We start from the raw sequence: 17,427 nt of genomic DNA, 5'->3' as shown, positions 1-17,427 counted from the left end.
TCCTGTTCCACCACCGAAGAAGTTTAAGTGCTAAAGTAAGAAAAACTGGAATTTAGAGTAACAGTGATCTGCCTTGCACTGGTCTCTACTGGGGACACAGCTTTCACCAGGCTATTTTAAAAATTATTTTTGATTACTCGCCTCCTCCTGCATGCTTACCAAACCCTAAGTGCTGAAGGAAACCGTAGCATAAGGACCTTGCACAGGCCCCGTTTTATGTGCCTTTGGAGCTGGAACAGGGTCTTGCACGTAATAGATACTGGATAAACATGTCTCAGATTAATGCAGCAAGACCAGTGATTGGCCACACCAGTGCCTCTCTCCCTGCTGGACGCTCCTCCAGACCCGATCCCATCCTGTAGGGACCGTTATGCAGCGTCTGGCGTCATGGTGGCTACCTCTGCCAGTGTGCTCAGGTGTGCTCTTTCCTCTGATTTAGATGGGATGTTCTGGCGGGCCCACGTCAGCATGGTGACATCGTGAGTACCATCTGTTTTACAGTTCCGGGATGTGTAAAAGAGTTAACATCCTTTTCACAGCTTTGATCAGACTCAGGATTCTCTCAGAAGACCTCTGAAGTCGTCAAAAGAGGAGAGCAGCGTTATAATTCTGCTGCTGCTGGAAACATGTATGCTGCCTACACAGAGTGAAGGATGAGATTGAAGTCTTCATTTTTCTTGTAAATGGATGATTGTTTTCCTCAAATTGATCTGGTATTTTAGTGTAAGTTTAGAAGCTTAGTAAGTTTAAGATTTTTTTTCACTGGAGTTAAAAGGAGTCATTGCTGGGGTGGGACCTGAACCCTGGCCAGAAGTTTCTTTTCAGCCTCTTGGTCTTCCTCACAGACCCATCATCCATAAGATGGTCTCCAATATGTCTTGTCTGGCGTCTTGGGGCTGGAGGTGAGGAATTTGGAGCAGGTATGTCATGGTAGGAGGCAGGGGAGAATGGTACCAAGAATAACTCGGGAGATGACCTGGCTTCTGTGTTCCAACTTTAATTAGTGGTGTATTGACATATCAAGCCAACACCCCTTTCACGCTGGTGCAACCTTGGGGCATCTCTTCTCCCCTTTTATCTCATTAGTTTGGAGCTGATAGAAGAAAAGATTCTGTTGTCATCCTCCCTGGACCGCACTGTGCGCCTGTGGAGCACAGACAGGGAGCATATATGTATGGACCATCCACCTGGCCACCAGCTCAGTCCCAGTTCAGAGCCTTGATGGAGTCTCCATTGGGTCATGAATTCTCTGAAGTCAAATGTATTCATCAGGCCAGTACTCGGGCTGCCGTAATGACATACCATACACTGGGCAGCTTAAGCTGTGGAACTTTATTTCTCACATGTGTGGAGTTCTGGAGACTGGAAGTCTGAAGCAGGGTGCCAGTGTGGTCAGAGGGGGCTTTTCCTGGCTTGCAGGTGGACATCTTTTCAGGTCATATTTTGTTGAGTCCTCGCATGGCCCAGAGAGAAAGAGAGAGAGGGAAGGTGAACACTCTGGTGTCTCTTCTTATAAGATCACTTTTGGATCAGGGTCCCACCACATGACCTCAATTAACCTTAATTACTTCCATAAAGGCCTTATCTCCAAATACAGTCACACTGGGGGTTAGGGCTTCAACAGAAGAATTTGGGGGAGGCAGACAAAATTCAGTGTATACCTTAAAATCAGTTTATTTTCACAAAAATTATCAAAATCAAAAACATGTAAATTTAGAGAACTCGGCTAGACTGGAGGCAGTGAATTTGGTAAGGAACTGTGCTATCATGTCCCGGTAGGAATGATTCAGGACTTGGGGGAGCTGTGTGATGAGGAGTGGGCTGTAGTGATGACATTAACCCGAGTCACTGCTCAGAGAGACTCCGTACCTGCTTAAGTAGGTTACCTTGTCTCCCTAGCTGAGGTTTCTTGAAGCAGGTGCTAGAACTATTTTGGATTTATCCTGCAAGTTCTTAGCGTAGACTGAGTCACTTGTGCGCTGATGTGGTACGTTTTGTAGGAGCTCTTCCGGGCTTGAGGCTCCAGGGCCAATTGCCCTGGATTGTTTCTTACGGAACCATGGGCAGAACTGAATTTGATTACGTGGACCTCACAAAACTTTGCTCTGATTAGAACTCAGGTTCCCTTCCATCCTACATTTACTGTGTATTAATTTATCTCTGTTCTTCCAGGAACCTTTGGGCAGAGTAGTCCCTGGGATATTTTCACTCCTGCCTCCTGGGGCCACCACCCTAGAGTGCCAGTGAAGTTCCAACAGGTCCGCAGAGCGTGCCTGCTCACCCAGCGCTGGAAGGAGGTCTTCCTGCCACGCGCACAGGAGAGGAGGGACAAGGCAAGGTGGTGGAGGGCAAGGCTGGTGCTAAGGTGGGTCTGCACATCCAACTCACCTGTGCTTCCTTCGTAGCTTCCTGGCAGATCAGCACAGATTACAAACTGCAGCCTGAAAGGGCCAAGGCATGACCCAGAGGACCAAGTCAGTACAGAAACAAATGTCCCAAGGTCGTGCTACTGGCCAGGGCCGGGGGGCTTATTGTTGCAGGTGGGAGACAGCGGGGGCTAATCCCCCAGCATCAACTTGACTTTGTCCTCCTTTTCACCGGTGTAAAGGCTATTGTCCGTGGCCTTGGAACACAGAGACTCAGCACCACACTCAACCTGCTGTCACATCAAAGAGACAGACCCGGAAGATTCAGCCTGCAGCACACGCTCACCATTAGGAAATACATTTAAGCGCTGGGCCTCCTGACGGGTGAAAAGAAGAAATGGTGGGTTTAGCGCCTGAGTCTATGAAAGCGTCGGAGCAAGAGATGTTGAGCGGGCCCTGGTAGATGCAGCCTTGATTTAGAGCTCAGTGAAATATATGGATTTCCAAGAAATGCTTGCCCTTTAATAAATGGAAAAGAAGGTCATTTCAAGAGCTATTGCTCACTGGTTATGTTACAACTCAAAGCAGGACACCTGCTCTGCCAGCAAAAAAATGTGTCTTAGGTTTTGCCTTGGCAGCCTCTTGGAATACTGATCACACAGTGTGTCCTCGTCACTGACGTCCTCGCAGAGCCCCAGACACAGAAAATGGGGAGTGAAGGGCCCGGGCAGCCATCAATCCAGAAGACCTTCTGTCTTGTCAGGAGCCTCCCATGGTTCCAGGACCTTGTTCTCACAGCATTCCCAAGGTGGTAACACGGGGCCCTGGTAGCTCCCGGGAGGCTCAGAATGTTTCCACACAGCACTGGCACTGTCGGCCTATTTAAAATACACTCATTTCAGCAGGCATGTGATATCCAGAAAATAAATATGTTCATTCACTTTGATCAGGCCCCCAATTTAGAAAACAAAAGCACAGGGGGAGGTGGGAAGAGAGAGAGGAAGGAGCTAATGGGGGAAATGAACTAATAGACACAAAACCCTGGGTCCCCACACCAGACCTGGAGAAAATCAGACAGCAGCTCAGATGCAGGAAGGAGGGAGCTGAGGGAGGGCAGGCTGGGAGGGAGCGGGGAGGAAGGGGAGGAAAGGGAGGGATGAAGTATTCTCAGTTCAGTACATTCAAAATAAATAACTCACATGATGCTCGCTTCCCCCTCCCCAACCCGGTGAAAGAGGAGGAAGCAATAGACTTCATGGGTGACCTTGATCTTGTGTAGGGAAACCACTAGGTGCTTTTGTGTTTCTTATTCTGTCCAATTTGGCTGCAAATACTTCAGGAAACAGTCTGTAAATTCTCCCCAAGAAAAATACACAGAAAAAAAAAAAAAAAAGAACCTGAGGACCCCTTATGTAGTGTGTCTGGGCCGGTCGATGGGAATTCAAAGTGAAAATACAGAACAAAGTGTTTGCAGTGCTGTTTACAAGTTCGGGTTGCCTGAGGTCTACTCCCAGGTTCGCACCCATTAGTTGGGTGACCTCCAGCAATCACTTCCACTGATCTACAAAACAAGGGCTGGGATTAGCTGATCTTTAAGTTTCATTCTAGCCCTAAAAAATATTATGTTTCTCTGCACATCTGTTTTGCAAAACGAATGTGTTGATTGGATTCTGGATGTCAGGAGTGAGTCCGCCAGGATGCCAGCATATCAGACACAACCACAACTGAAACAAGTTGACTGAATGCAGAAAACCGTTCACCTGGAAAGCATCACAGATGAATTGGTAGTTTGCGTTGAAAGCTCAGGGGAACACGCTCTTGTTATCTAACGGATTCAACCAGCCTGGGTCCTGTCCTAACACGGAAAATCCATGTAACTGACATGTTACCTGTGATCCTGGTTCCCATTCCCACATCTCCTTCTTCCAGCCTGGAGAGACCACAAACCCTCATTCTCCAGGAGACTCTGTCCTAGAAGTTGAAGGGAAAGAAGATATACATCAATGGGATGCATTTTGCAGTGACAGGTCAGCTGAAAAGAAAACCCAGGTTGAAGCCAGGGCCCTCCTGAAATAAAAGGCAGCCTTTGCTGGCTGAGGTATCCCAGGTCACCTGTCCTTAGCACGAGTCACTGGTCCCTAAGCCCCACAGCCTGTGAGAAAAGCAAGGTCACAGCTCAAATCTCACCAGTTTAACATCCTGCTTACCTGGCTCAGGACACTCTAAGGGGCCCCAGTTTTGTCTGGTCAATGAATGTGGTCAGAGGCCACCTTTGCCTCAAGCTCTGTGGCCGGTTGCTGCCCAGGCTGCTTGAGGCAGGACCACGCACGGGTACTCCCACAGGAGCCCTTTGTGTCCCCTGCCGCTCCTCTCGTCATGGGACTTGGACCTAGGTGGTGGGGCTGCATGAGTGATGATGTCACCCTGACCTCCCCGGTTTCTTGGAGTAGCAGCTCCGAGGCCGAGAGCCCAGGCCCCTACTGCATACGGCTGCCCTGCTGTCCTAGCCTCATTTCCCTCTCACTGTGGCCTTGTGGTACAGATGCTGTTGGGGCCTCCTGTTTCCACCCCCACGCCAGGCAGCGTGAAGAAACAGGAGCGTGCAGAACCAGGTCCAGGACAGAAGTGTGTGCCCTCCCACGAGATCAGCTCCCTTTGCCGACTTTCCAGGAGGCCTTGCACACTTCTGCTCACATCTTGAGGGCCAGAATTTAGTCGCTGGGCCCCACCTCATCACAAGAGAGGCTGAGAGTTCTGTACCTAAAGAAGAAGGAAAGAAAGAATTTGGGGTAGACAACTGGCAATCTCTGTGCCAGGAGGTCAAAGAGTAAAAGGCTTTGGATGCTTCAGAGTCAGAGGGTATCACACCTAGAAACACCATTCGTTGTGCATTTCCTGCCAGAAAATGGCAGAGAGCCGTGAATCTAAGGTCTGGATTGGGAGAATACTCAGCTTGTAAGAACGCGATGTGGACTTTGGTTACAGTCACAGGTCTGTCTTTGAAGTCACTTAAGCTCCCTGTTTGTCTACCTGAGATCTTCCAGGTGGATCTGCAAGCCAGTGAGATGGTCAGTGTAATGATGTGTTGATGTCTGAGGCTGCAAAGGGAGGGGCTCCCCCGTCCACGGACGTCTGGGGTTGAGGGAGTGACGTCATCGGCACCTCCATCATCACCATCACTGGCGGTGGCGGCAGAATCAGCGCAGTCCTCTCTGCGCCTTCCCGGGCAGGGTCTGCTGTGGCTTCAGTTGCCTCAGGCTGCTGTAACAAAATATGGTAGACTAGATGGCTTAAGCAACAGACATTTATTTCTCAGAGTTCTGGAGGCTGGAATTCTGAGATCAAGGTCCAGGCCAGTTCATTTCCAGGAGTGGGAGGGCCTTCTTCCTGGCTCGCAAGTGGCCGCTTTTCTCTCTGTGTCCTCAGGGGCTGGAGAGAGAGCAAGCTCTATCCTTTCTTCTTCCTATCAAGCCACTAATCCTATCAGAAAGGCCCCACCCTCATGACCTCATCAACCCTAATTACTTCCCAAAGGCCCCATCCCCACATTCGGTGGGTGGTGGGCAGCGGAGAGGGCTTCAGCATGTATTTGGGGGGACATAGTTCCGTCCAAAGTACTGAAACTGCTGTGGGGTGTCAGGCGGGACAACAGCTCACACGCAGCAGGAGGCAGCCGCGCTCAGGCTTGTTCACTCCTGCTGGCACCCACTCCAAGGAGAGGCAGCACGGGAACTCGGCTCTGAACGCAGAGCTGGTTCTAATTCTCAGCCTCTCTTTGGTGAGTGACTAAATGACTAAACGGGAAACGGGAGAGGTGAGCAATGAACGAGGCCAGAGTGGGGCCGCTTAGAGGGTCCCAAACAGGAGGTTGAACAGCAGAAACCCTCTCCTCCAACTGGATCCCCACCAGTGGCTGTTAGGTTAATTCAAAAATATATATTTGAAGGCAAGGAACCATTTTTAAATGATATGTACCTCCTATAAACATTTTATTTTAATTTGCAACAGTAAAATGTACATTCGTTCCCAATCTTTTGATGTAAGGCCAAGGCTTTTTCTTCGAGTAAGAGGCAAGTTCAACACAGTCTGCCATAAATGCATTATTTATGACTTTCAGTTTCTGCTTTTTTTAAGCAGAGCAAGAACTTAAAGATATTTGCAAAGCAATGAGAGCACTAGACTTCTAGTTTTTTGCAATTTCCCCCAAGCTTTAAAAGTTGTATCATCTGTCCTCAATTTAACATGACCCTTCATCTGGTCTTTTCCAAGTATTCATCTTAGTTTTCACAAAGTTTTTTCGTGCTAATTTCGTCAAATTTCATTTTGCTTAAATAAATGTATAATCACAATAAAATGTACGACTGGCAGCCGCAGGTTTGGGAACAAACACAGCTGATTCGTGTTAAGTTACAGCCCCTCAGCCGTCAGGAGCAGAAGTGCCATCTACCAGACGCGAGTGTCTAGAGCATTCTGCGGGCATTTGGCAGGGGGTTTGCAGAGAGTCAGTCAATCCATCAGTTCAGTTAAGAGAGTGTCTACCACATGTAATCCTTTGAGCAACAAGGATTCCCTAGAAACCAAATCAGTGCTTTCCCTGGACAGCTTGGCCGTAGTGCAGAGGAGGGGGAGGGAGCACGTGATCTTGTCCTTAGTCTACCCGGGTTAGTGGTACCTCACCTGCATCACCTCAGTGGGGCCCAGCCTCCTCCAATAGCTCACGTCTCATCCAGTGTCAGCAACTGTCAGGATCCCACCCAGGGCCATCGCCGACGTTTGGGTGGGGAATTACTAAACTGCTTTGTCTTATTCTTGCAGCGTCCTGGATGCACTCCTTGTTATCCTCACTCACAGATGAGAAAGTGGAGGCTTAGGGAGGACATGTGACTTGCCCAAAGTCAAGCCACTGGCCAGTGGTAAGGCAGGAACATGGGCCCACCCTCTGTCCACTCCCCCCCCCAGTGAAAGGACCAGGCCTCAGACAAGGGCTCTGATATGAGCACAGAGATGAAGTAGAAGCTATTGGCCATGGGCAGATTATTGTGGATCTGGGAATCCTCCCCAGCATGCAGGCCCAAGTGATCGTGCTAGTGTTACTTGCTGAGACACATGACGGGGTTCCTTAAATGGAAAGGGGTGGAGGGGCGGCCAGGAGTAGGAGCCTCCTGGGCTGGGCAGGGTGAAGTGAGGACAGGAGAGGCAGACTGGGAAACCACCTCCGGAGACACGGTGCCAGGAGGGCGGAGGGGTGACGGGGGCTGTGCGTGGAGCACAGGGGCTGTAGATGCCACTGGGTTCTCCAAGGACAGTGGTGCTGACTGAGCAGGGGCTGCGGGGGAGGCCAGAGAATCAGTGATCAGATGGAGAGCCCGGCCTTGGAGACAAACGATACGCTCCAGCAAAGGCTGGTTAAGATTTCCTCGTACCCCTGCTGGGTCAAGGACATGCAGATTTGGCCTCCAGGCTTGTGCTGGAAATTGTCAGCAAATATTTCAGGGAACGTTTGTTCAACATGCACTCTCATTGTTTGTTGAGCTCCACCCTGCCAGGCACGGGCTGTGACGAGACACTGGGGTACAGCTGGGAAGGGGACGGAGTCTGTGCCCCGAGGAGCGTGTACTTGGTCGAGGCAGAGGGGTCTCCGGGCTCCGTGCCTTCACCGCCTGGCTCTCCCCTGACAGGAGGGCTGCAAAGCATTGTGGGAGCACCGGTGCCGGGGTCGAGGGGGCCTCCTGGAGGAACGGACTTTGTACTCAGACCTGAAAGATGGATGGGAAGTAGTCTGTTCAAAGGGGATTTTAAGAGAAGGAAGAGCTGCTACAACATAGATGAACCCTGAGGACATTATGCTCAGTGAAAGAAGCAGGCTGCAAAAGGCCACGTGCTGCATGATCCCACTCACATGAGGTTCCTGGAGTCCTAAACTCCCAGCGACAGAAAGCAGAACGGTGGGTGCCAGAGGCCAGAGGGGAGGGGGGGTAGTTCTTTTTCACCGAGTTTCGATTTTGCAAGATGACAAGATTTCCAGAGATGGATGGTAGTGATGGTTGCACAACACTGTGAATGGACTTAAGGCCACAGAGCTGCACACTTAAAATGACTAAGGTGGTCAATTTTATGTTCTGTGTGTTTTACCACAATTAAAAATTAAAGAGAGAGAAATAAAGGAGGAGCATGAGGCAAGGAAGGCCCCCAGATGAGTCAGAAAGGGGAGTAGTTCCCTGCATTTAGCCCAGAGCTGGGGGGGAGGTGACAATGGCAAGGACTGTCATGAAAGGAAGGCATTTGAGGGGTGGAAGTCGGTGGCTTTCCAAGGTGTTCAGAAATGAACAGGAGGAGAGCCTTGGTGATCAACTCGAGGATCAAGTAGAAAGGATCAACATAGACATGTCTTTGCTAATGGACCACGTGCTCTGATGACAGGTACCACTGCCCTCCATCCAGGGGCTTGCATTTCAGCAAGAGGCAGCAGTGAGCCACCAGGTGCACGAGGAGTACGCACTCCCCTGGTTCTTTCCCTCCAGGCCGCCTCTGGAGCAGAGCAAGCCCTCCTGGGGAGCGCCCGCGCTGGGGGTGCCCAGTATTTACCAGACCCTCTGGTGCCACAAGGTCACCTGCGTGTCAGCTCTTGTGGAGAAGCCGGATTTGTCCATCATTGGTGGAGATTTGTTCAATTTAAACTTACCCAGGAAGAAAGAGGACGTGAAGCTGCCCAAAAACGATACTGATCACATAGCAGTTTCCCTGTTCGAGTGCTGCAGAGACCAGGCTGCTAGTTTCTTTTCTTGGCAAATTCTTCTTCCCTGGTTGATCAAGAAGTCTGACTGAAATTCAGCTTTGCCCGACGGGGCAAAGAAAAACAAAACAAGAAGTGATTTCAGCCAACATGGGCTTCTTCCCAAAGCAATTAGAGCTTGGATTTAAGCAAACAAATCGGATTCATGGTTTTTCCCCCTCGGAGCCATTATTTCATTGAGCGAAGAGAGCACAGGGCTGATGGACCCTGAAGCAGCTTCACCAGGATCCCGAATATCACTGACAGCGGCTGCCCGAGCCGGGCTGGGAGCAGAGGGAGGGGAAGGGGTTGCTAGTAAGAAAGCTGACAGTTTTGAAGGTTTGCTTTGTGCCAGGCAAGCCCTAGTTAAGACCTTAGATGAATCATCTCACTTCTTTCTAATCTTGCCCCCAGGGATAGATGCTCTTATTGGCCCATTTCACCAACAAGGAAACTGAGGCTCTAGGAAGTTAAGCAACTTGCCAATGGTTAACAGTTAAGAAAATGGCACAAAATGATCCAGAGCCCACGCTCCTAACTGCTAACTGCAGTGACTCTCAGAGAAGAGGGAATGACATCAGAAGGCCAGCGGCCCTCTCCTTTCCAAGCACGGGCCTTGTACCATCACCTCCAAGCCATGTGCCATCTCAGAGGTCCCAACAGTAATAGGAAAAGAATAACAACACACTGCCGGTTACAGATCACTTACTACGCTCACCTCTTCATGGACATCATTTAATCCTCAAAGCAGGCTCTCTAGACCCTCTCCAGGGTACATCCCCTGCTTTACAGATGAGAAAACCGGTCCTCGTAGAAATTAAGTATTTTGCCCAAAGTCACACAGCAACAACAGCAACACAAAAAGCCCTCAAAATTCAAATCTTAGTTTGGCCCCAAACACTGGGCTATTCATCTCTGCCTCTGACTCAGAGCCATCATTTTGCCAAGAAGACCTTATGGTGAAGGGAACCCATAACTGCAAAGCTCGGAAGTCTCCTAACCCCCAAAGTCCAGCACTTTCCAGGGCCCACTCCCCCTTTCTTTGGTCAGCTCATGACAAGTATCCTACTGAAACGGGCAAAAGGCGCTGTCCTGGCCCCGCCCTGCCCCCTGGGGCCAGGGGTCTGCAGGACCAAGGAGAAGAGTCCTCCCAAAGACTGCACCCTCTTCTAGACCACCCTGCAGGTACTGGGACCTGGGGATCCCCTGCCTCAGTGGCCCCGAGTCTGCATTCAGAGCCTGTGCAGCACCCCCAGATCCATCCGTCCTCAGGGGACCACTGCTCCCAGGCCCTTGAGGTGGCTAAGGACTAAGATGTTTGCTGGGGTGCAGATACTGGACACGCTGGCTGGGGGGCCGTGCACACGCACATTAAGGCCCTAGGGGTGCAGGAAGAGGCTAGAGGCACAGGGAGAAGGAGGGCAAGCCAGGGTTTTGGGGCCGGGGCCTCGGGGCAGGGGGATGGGGGCTGGGGCCTGGGGGCTGGCTCCCCGTGCTCTGCCACATTCACCACGGAACTATGAGGACTTTATCCCTTGAGCCTTAATTTCCTCAGCTGTTAAAAGGGAGGGGGCTGCAGTTTGCTCCCCAGATTTCCCTGTTTCTGAATCTTTGTTTCTGAATCTTTGAGCAATCAGCCTAACTTGTCCAGACCTCTTTTCCCACTGTGCTTTTTTTTTAAATGAACTTTTAAACAGTGGGTTTCTCTCTATTTTAATGAAGTATTCATTTTTAATCCTTGATTTTTGGATCGTAATTTAGAGTTTAAGCCTGGGGGTTCTAGCCTGCCCACGTGGTCCTGTTTAAACTGAGAGCCCTGCATGAACGTTGTTTTGCTGAGGGCGGGTTCCCTCTATTAACTACTCCCTTGAGGAAAGAACGCCGTTATATGAAGTCAGCAGTGTTCGGAACAAAACCTGTCTTATAAATCAAGCCGAGCAGGGTTCTGGATTCCTCCAGGGGCAACTTCCAATTGGTCTGGGCTTGCTGGAAGAAAACGAGGCAAAGTTGTGAAACAAAGGAGTGAACGGGCCGTCCCTCCTCCGACCCAGATCTGCCCACCAGGGTTTGGTGAGTGACCCGCCTTCAGTAATGAAGTCCAGTCGGAATCCGGGTCTCTAGTCGGTGGTATTAGAAGCTGGGACTGTCTTCTTTCCTCCTGTCTGGACAACCTAAAGGAGCCTCAGAACACAAGTTTTTTAGGATGCTCTGGCAGAGAATAGGGGCCCACCAAGGAGGGACTGTGGTCTTTTCTCCACTCCGGGTGCTCAGGCGGAGGCCGGCTACAGCTCCTGGAGGCTTGGTCAGGTCCCTCTGAGACTCAGGAAGGGGCCATGATCTTCTACACCCTTAAGGCCACTCTGTGCTTCCTGAATCCTGAGGCCATCCTCTGTCCTCCATCCCTCACACCCCCTCACCCCCGGCTGAGTTCAGGTGAAACCTAGGTCTGCCCTCCCCTCCTCTCAGTTTCAAGATCCCCAAGAGAATATTTTGTAGTTTATCTGCTAGTCTGAAATACTCCAGGCGGTGTCTCACTTTCCTTGACCTCCTGTCCTGAAACACATCTGCCAGCCTCCCTACTTCCTCCTACCTCTTGTTGGTGGCAGCTCTCATGAAGAACACTAGCATCTCTGTGCATCTTTGTCACCATCAGAGGTTTTACTAAAGGCTTAAGAAGTTTAATTACTGGTTTAGTTTTCCTAGACAACAACAAAGCAGGCCCATTTTATTTGGGAGATGTCTCTCTGGTGAAACACAGACAGGAAAACACCAAAAGAAAGATGCAGGCAACAATTTTTTCATTCACTAGGGAGCACTGTCTGGGCTGAATAACAGCCACCAACAGACAGCAAGTTCTAATCCCATGTGCTGTGACCATGACCTTACCGGGAAGTGGGTCTTTGCAGATTTAAGTACAGGAGGGTCAGGAGATGAGGAGATGACCGTGGATTTTTCAGGTGGGCCCTAAATGCCATCACAAGTGTCCTTATGAGAGGCAAAAAGAGATGAGAGGGACACAAGGGGAAATGTGGTGCAAAGGAGAAACAGGGGAGGTCGCAGCCACAAGCCACGGGCTGCCTGGAGCCGCCAGAGGCTGGAAGAGGCAAGGACGGATTCTCCCCTGGATCCCGCGGTGAGGGGGTTTAGGGGGAGCAGCCCTGCCAGCAGCTTGATTTCAGACATCTGACCTCCTGATCTGTAAGAGAATCAGCTTCTGTTGTTTTAAGCCTCCCAGTTTGTGGCTGTTGGTTACAGCAGCCCTAGGGAAGTGAACACAGGCACTCAGGCGTCTAGAATGGGGCACGCTTTCCCTTATCAAGAATGTGCCATCTGGCCAGCACCTATCCATTAATTATTTCATTTATTTATTTAGTTAACAAATTCTCTACATATCAGGCTCTGTGCTAAGCTCTGGGGACACAAATAGGACTAGGAAACTGTCCCTGTTGTCAAGGATAACACAGTTTAGCAGGAGAAAGACATATAAAGAGATCACTATAAAGTAATGCCTTAAACACAACAGGACAGAAGTCGAGGGAGCTCCCCAGGGGCAGCTAATGGATGTGGTCAGGAGGTTTGGCTGGGATTCCTCGGGGAGGGGGAGGGGGAGGCCTGGGCAGTGGGAAGGCAGGCAGGGCAGGGCCGGTGGGCGGTGGGGCTGGGTGGTGTGTGTGTGGAGGGGGTACGGGTGTGAGGAAAAAATGTGGGTGTGTGTGCACTCTTCTGGGAGCCACAGTCCCCTGTCCTGAGAAGTGCCCCCTCTTAACATTTCTTACATTGAAGTTCTTCCAGCAACAAATGACCCAGGTTTTGTTTTTCTGATAAAGACTTCTCTTCCTTTTTTGAGATATTCGCCATGGGTATAGAATTCTGGATTGAGAGGGGTTTTTTATTTTCCCTTTCAGCCCTGGTTTATTTGGTTTCTGACAAGAAATGTGCTGTTCATTTTATCTTTTTCCTCTGAATTGAATGTGTCTTCATTTTCTGGCTACTTTCAAGATTTCCTCTTTTGTTTTGGGTTTTCAGAAAAGTAGGACAAATATTATTACGTGTTTTTGAAGTGAAGATTGTTGAGGCTTCGAAAGGTAACTGGCCCAAAGTCACAACACTAGAAATTGGTTGAGTGAGGACTAGAACCCAGGTCTTTGGACTCATCCTGGAAGCAACGAGTATAGGTCACCTGTTGAAAGTGTCCTCCAATGAAAGAAAGCCAGAAATCAACTTAGTAAAGTCAACAGTTAAAAAGGTATTTGTATACACTGGAAGTAAATGTAGTGGATTGTACAGGAAGAGCAAGGATTCCAGGAAGGCAGTGCCAGCACCTCCTTCTTTTCCTCTTTTTCTTTATTCTCTAGTTGGCCAGTGTGTGTTTTTTTTCCCTAAGGATTATTCTGACATCCTCCACTCCACAGGGAAGTGGCTGTGCTCTGACAGAGCTCACTCCTGCACATAGTTTGGTCCCCGGGAGGGCACCCATTACAAGTTTTCCCCCGACTCCTTGACACAGGAAGGTGTGTGTCAGCACGTCTGCCGGGGCGCTCCCCACCCTGCCCGGGGAGCAAGTTTGCCGCAGGGAGAGCAGACCTCAGCGAGGACAGTGGGCAGGTGCACCGGGCTCTGTGTTGTGCAAGCCCTGTCTCCCTGAGTTAACCCACAGACTGGTTATTCAACGCTCTTTAATCACATGGATCAGTGGTTACAAGTACTGTCTATCAGGAAATATTTGACTGATTAAGAGCCGTCTTCTGATTCCTCTAATAGAGCTGTCCTTTAGGCAACATGCTTACAGAGACTATTACTGTAAAATGTCCAGAATTCTCCAAAAAAAAAAAAAAAAGCTTACATCATGTAAAAAGTGTTGGGCAGATTATGACAACCAAATGAAGCATATAATCCTCAATTGCATCTTAAATCCAAAATATAGCTGTAAAGGACGCTCGGGACTTTGGACCCAATAATGCTATCGTGCCCGTGAGCAGGTTCTGGGATGTGGTACTGGACTTGCCACTGGGCAGAGGTCCCTGTGGCTGAGAAGCCTTGTGGCGAAGACATAGGGGTGAGCGTTGCAGTGACCAGTCACGTGTTCATTGCACTTCGCTTTCAACTTGTCTAAATTAAAAGGTGGGGCATTAAAAAAAAAGAATGCTACTCTGGGATTGTTGTCGTTCGAAGGGAAGGGGATATTGTCAAAGTGACTCTTGCAGAGAGGTTTCTTATGTTAGTAAACAGGACAATTCACAAATCCTGACAATCACATCTTCGAAACTGCGAAAATATTGTCCTGTTTATTGACAGTAAAGTCAGTATTCTCCAGACACATTTCTGGTACCATCTGGCATTCAGAACATTCCCCAACCTGGAAGTGGTTAGCAAAGAGGTAACCCTGAGTAATAAAACAGACTCTGAGTTTCCACTAAGCTGTGGTGGCTGGATGGCTCACTGAGCAGGAAGAAAGCCTTGCTCTGACTGCCCGTGTCTATTTAAAAAGCCACACTTTCCACAGAAAACCTGAAAGGAAGGGAAGAAATGAAAAAAAAAATGCGGTGTTTGTGTGCGCGGCGGTGGGAGGGGAGGAGTAAGCAGGATACACTGATGGTGGAGAGGAGTGAGGAGGAGACAGGCGGAGCCCTCAGGCATCAAATGTAACCTTCAGTGGGGGTGGGCTCCGCACCAAGATCGCCACACGCTTCACAGGGACAAGCGCCTTTACTCCTGTGCGGGGAGAAACATCTTACAGAGGAAACTGGCCAGGAGAGGTCAATGCCAAGGTCATGCTGTTTGTAAAAAGTGGAGCCAGAATGTAAACCCATGTATATTTGACTGAAACGCCACAAAGCACTTAATTTACTATCCAGTACTGCCCCCAACTCAGCTGGAGCCAGTACTCAGTATATAGGGGGCTGTTTCCCGATTCTCCGCACTGTCTTATTTTTGATAATAAAAGATGAAAGCACACCTGTGGGAAACCCCTGGAGGGAGGATGTTGGTGCAGGGGTTTTGGGGTGAGGGGTGCTGAACATCTATAGCCAGTGAGAAAAGTCTAAGTCAGAAGACTATAAGTGGATAAGCACGTATCAGTTTATCCACAGATTACAGCGCTGATGCTCAGAAAATGAGACTTCGGGTTGTAAGGGCTGAGGTATCAAAGGCATCGCACAGGATGCCCCACATGGAGGCCAACAGTCCAGCGGTTCTTCAGGTTGTGTGACACTCATCTGGGAAGCTTTTCAAATCCCCATGCCCACGTCCCATTCAGACCAATTAAATCAGAATCTCTAGGGGTGGGTGTATTTTTTTTAAGCCCCTGAGAAATTCCAAAATGCAGCCAGTGTTGTGAAACATTGTTTCTAATCTAATAATTTTCAAAGAAAAGACAAGCTTGTTGTTTTTTTTTTAAACAATTGCAGTTGTCTAACAAAAGCATCAAGGAATGGTAACTTGCCTCCTCCTGGTGCACTGGTATTTTGTTTTACTTGGGTTTTTTGTTTGTTTGTTTTTTAAGAAAAATACTGGCCTTGATCGGGTTTGAAAACACTGGGCTAAGAATCTATATTTGGTAAAGAAAAGCTTTGGTGTTTCACATAAGCACATGGTTGGAGAACTGGACACAGTCTGGTGAAAACACAGCAGATCCTAACACGGCTGAACTTTGCGGCTAATTTCAGGGAACAGATTTGGAGTCCTCCTGTTGGGAGTTTTCAACGAGGATGAACGTGTATTTGGTGTTGCTGATCAACTTCTACGCCAGGGTAAGCGCGTGCTGTGGTCACTCTGCCACCACGGAGAGAACACGGCCTTTGGAATCAGTCAGCTCCAAGTTCTGATTAACCTTTTAACTTGGTCAAATGATCTTTCAGCTCATGTTCTCACCCACATAAACCAGTGAGGATTATCGTGAAGCCTGCGTCAGAGCAAGGAGCAGAGCGCCGGCTCACCAGAAGGCACGCGGCCAGTTTACTTTCTTCTCTTTGCCTATGATTTTAAAGTTCAAAGTCACTTTCCCGAGAGCAGGGGTCCTCAAGGGACAGGGGTCATTGTCACAACGTGAGGCCAGGGATGTTGTTAAATGTTCTTCAGTGCACAGGGCAGGCCCCCCATAACAATGAATTCCCCAGCCCATATGAACTATGTATAAAATAAATAAGCTACAAAGATCTTCATACAGCACAGGGAATAGAGCCAAAATTTTATAACTTTAAAAGGCGTATAAGCTATAAAAATTTGGAATCATTATCTTTTATACTTTAAACTAATACGATATTGTAAATCAACCATAAAGTATGAATTTTAAAAATTCATGTAGAAAATTCATGATGAACAAAATATCAAGTTTACATAAACACAAGCTGTTAGTATTAAAAGGTAATAATAAAAATTACCCAACCCAGAATGACAACAGAGCTGAGGTTGAGAAACCCTGCACTAGAGGAATCCACAACATCAGAGATTCAGCCAAGTGTATGTTCTGTGGATTTGGATGAGGAAATGGAGATTCAGAAAAGTTAGGTGATCTGCCTAAAAACCACAGTGCTGGGAGGGGGTGGGGACAGCACAGTTTGGACCCTTGGATACAAAACCAAACCTTTTCCTTCCCCAAAATGTGCTCTTTCCACTATGCTATGCACCACCCATCCTGAAGCAGAGGAACTGGTAAGGGGCCCATGCTTGACTGCAGTTCTGGGAAAGAAAAACCGCAGGTGACTGGAAAAGCTAATTTATCATAGAGCTTTCAAATTATACATGCGTCTATTGTTTAAAAGCTACATGCAAATACAGACTCAAAAGTAACTAATTTTGGTGGGTTGTCTTTCAGGAAGCACCCAGGGTGACAGAGTTAGCCCACGCACACCTGCCACAGCAAGTAGCCATAGGGCAGGGAAACTTCCTCATCAGCCTGCCCACCAGGAGAGCTTAACCACACCAAATCTGCTCAGTACTTCGACAAAGTGAATCTGTCTCCAAACAGTAAGTTTCAGTCTCCCCATAAAAGCATGACATAATTTTTTTGTGCTATGATTACAAATAGTGAGACATTGATCTGCAGCAAATGCCACAGGCAAGGTGGAAGTCTGGATATGAACTGATCAGTGGTTAACACTGAGAAAACACCTCAGAAGCTGCTGGGAACAGTGAGTCATCACTGATCCCGTTTGCTGACTGTGAGGTTATTTTGTGGCTTTCAGAAGGTGACTCTCCATAGGCTACTTTTTGATGAGGAATCAAGGACAATAGAAATCAAGTGAGTGCTGGGGACTTCTCCCCGGGAAAGCAAGTTAATTGTTGCTCAGA

The 17,427-nt window shown here is 48.8% G+C and overlaps 1 long non-coding RNA gene across 1 annotated transcript; it reads right to left on the bottom strand.

The window, feature by feature from the left end:
• Positions 1–1,649: 1,649 nt before the first annotated feature.
• Positions 1,650–9,179, bottom strand: LOC116668578. The gene is made up of 4 exons (XR_004325738.1): positions 9,049–9,179; positions 5,397–5,627; positions 4,256–4,337; positions 1,650–3,244 (listed from the first exon to the last, which is right to left on the bottom strand). It is a non-coding gene; the product is annotated as an uncharacterized LOC116668578 (long non-coding RNA).
• Positions 9,180–17,427: the final 8,248 nt, after the last annotated feature.

The sequence above is a fragment of the Camelus ferus genome, chromosome 14 (assembly GCF_009834535.1).
Source record: "Camelus ferus isolate YT-003-E chromosome 14, BCGSAC_Cfer_1.0, whole genome shotgun sequence".
Classification (NCBI taxonomy): domain Eukaryota; kingdom Metazoa; phylum Chordata; class Mammalia; order Artiodactyla; family Camelidae; genus Camelus; species Camelus ferus.
This window is presented reverse-complemented; position numbering and strand designations above follow the sequence as displayed.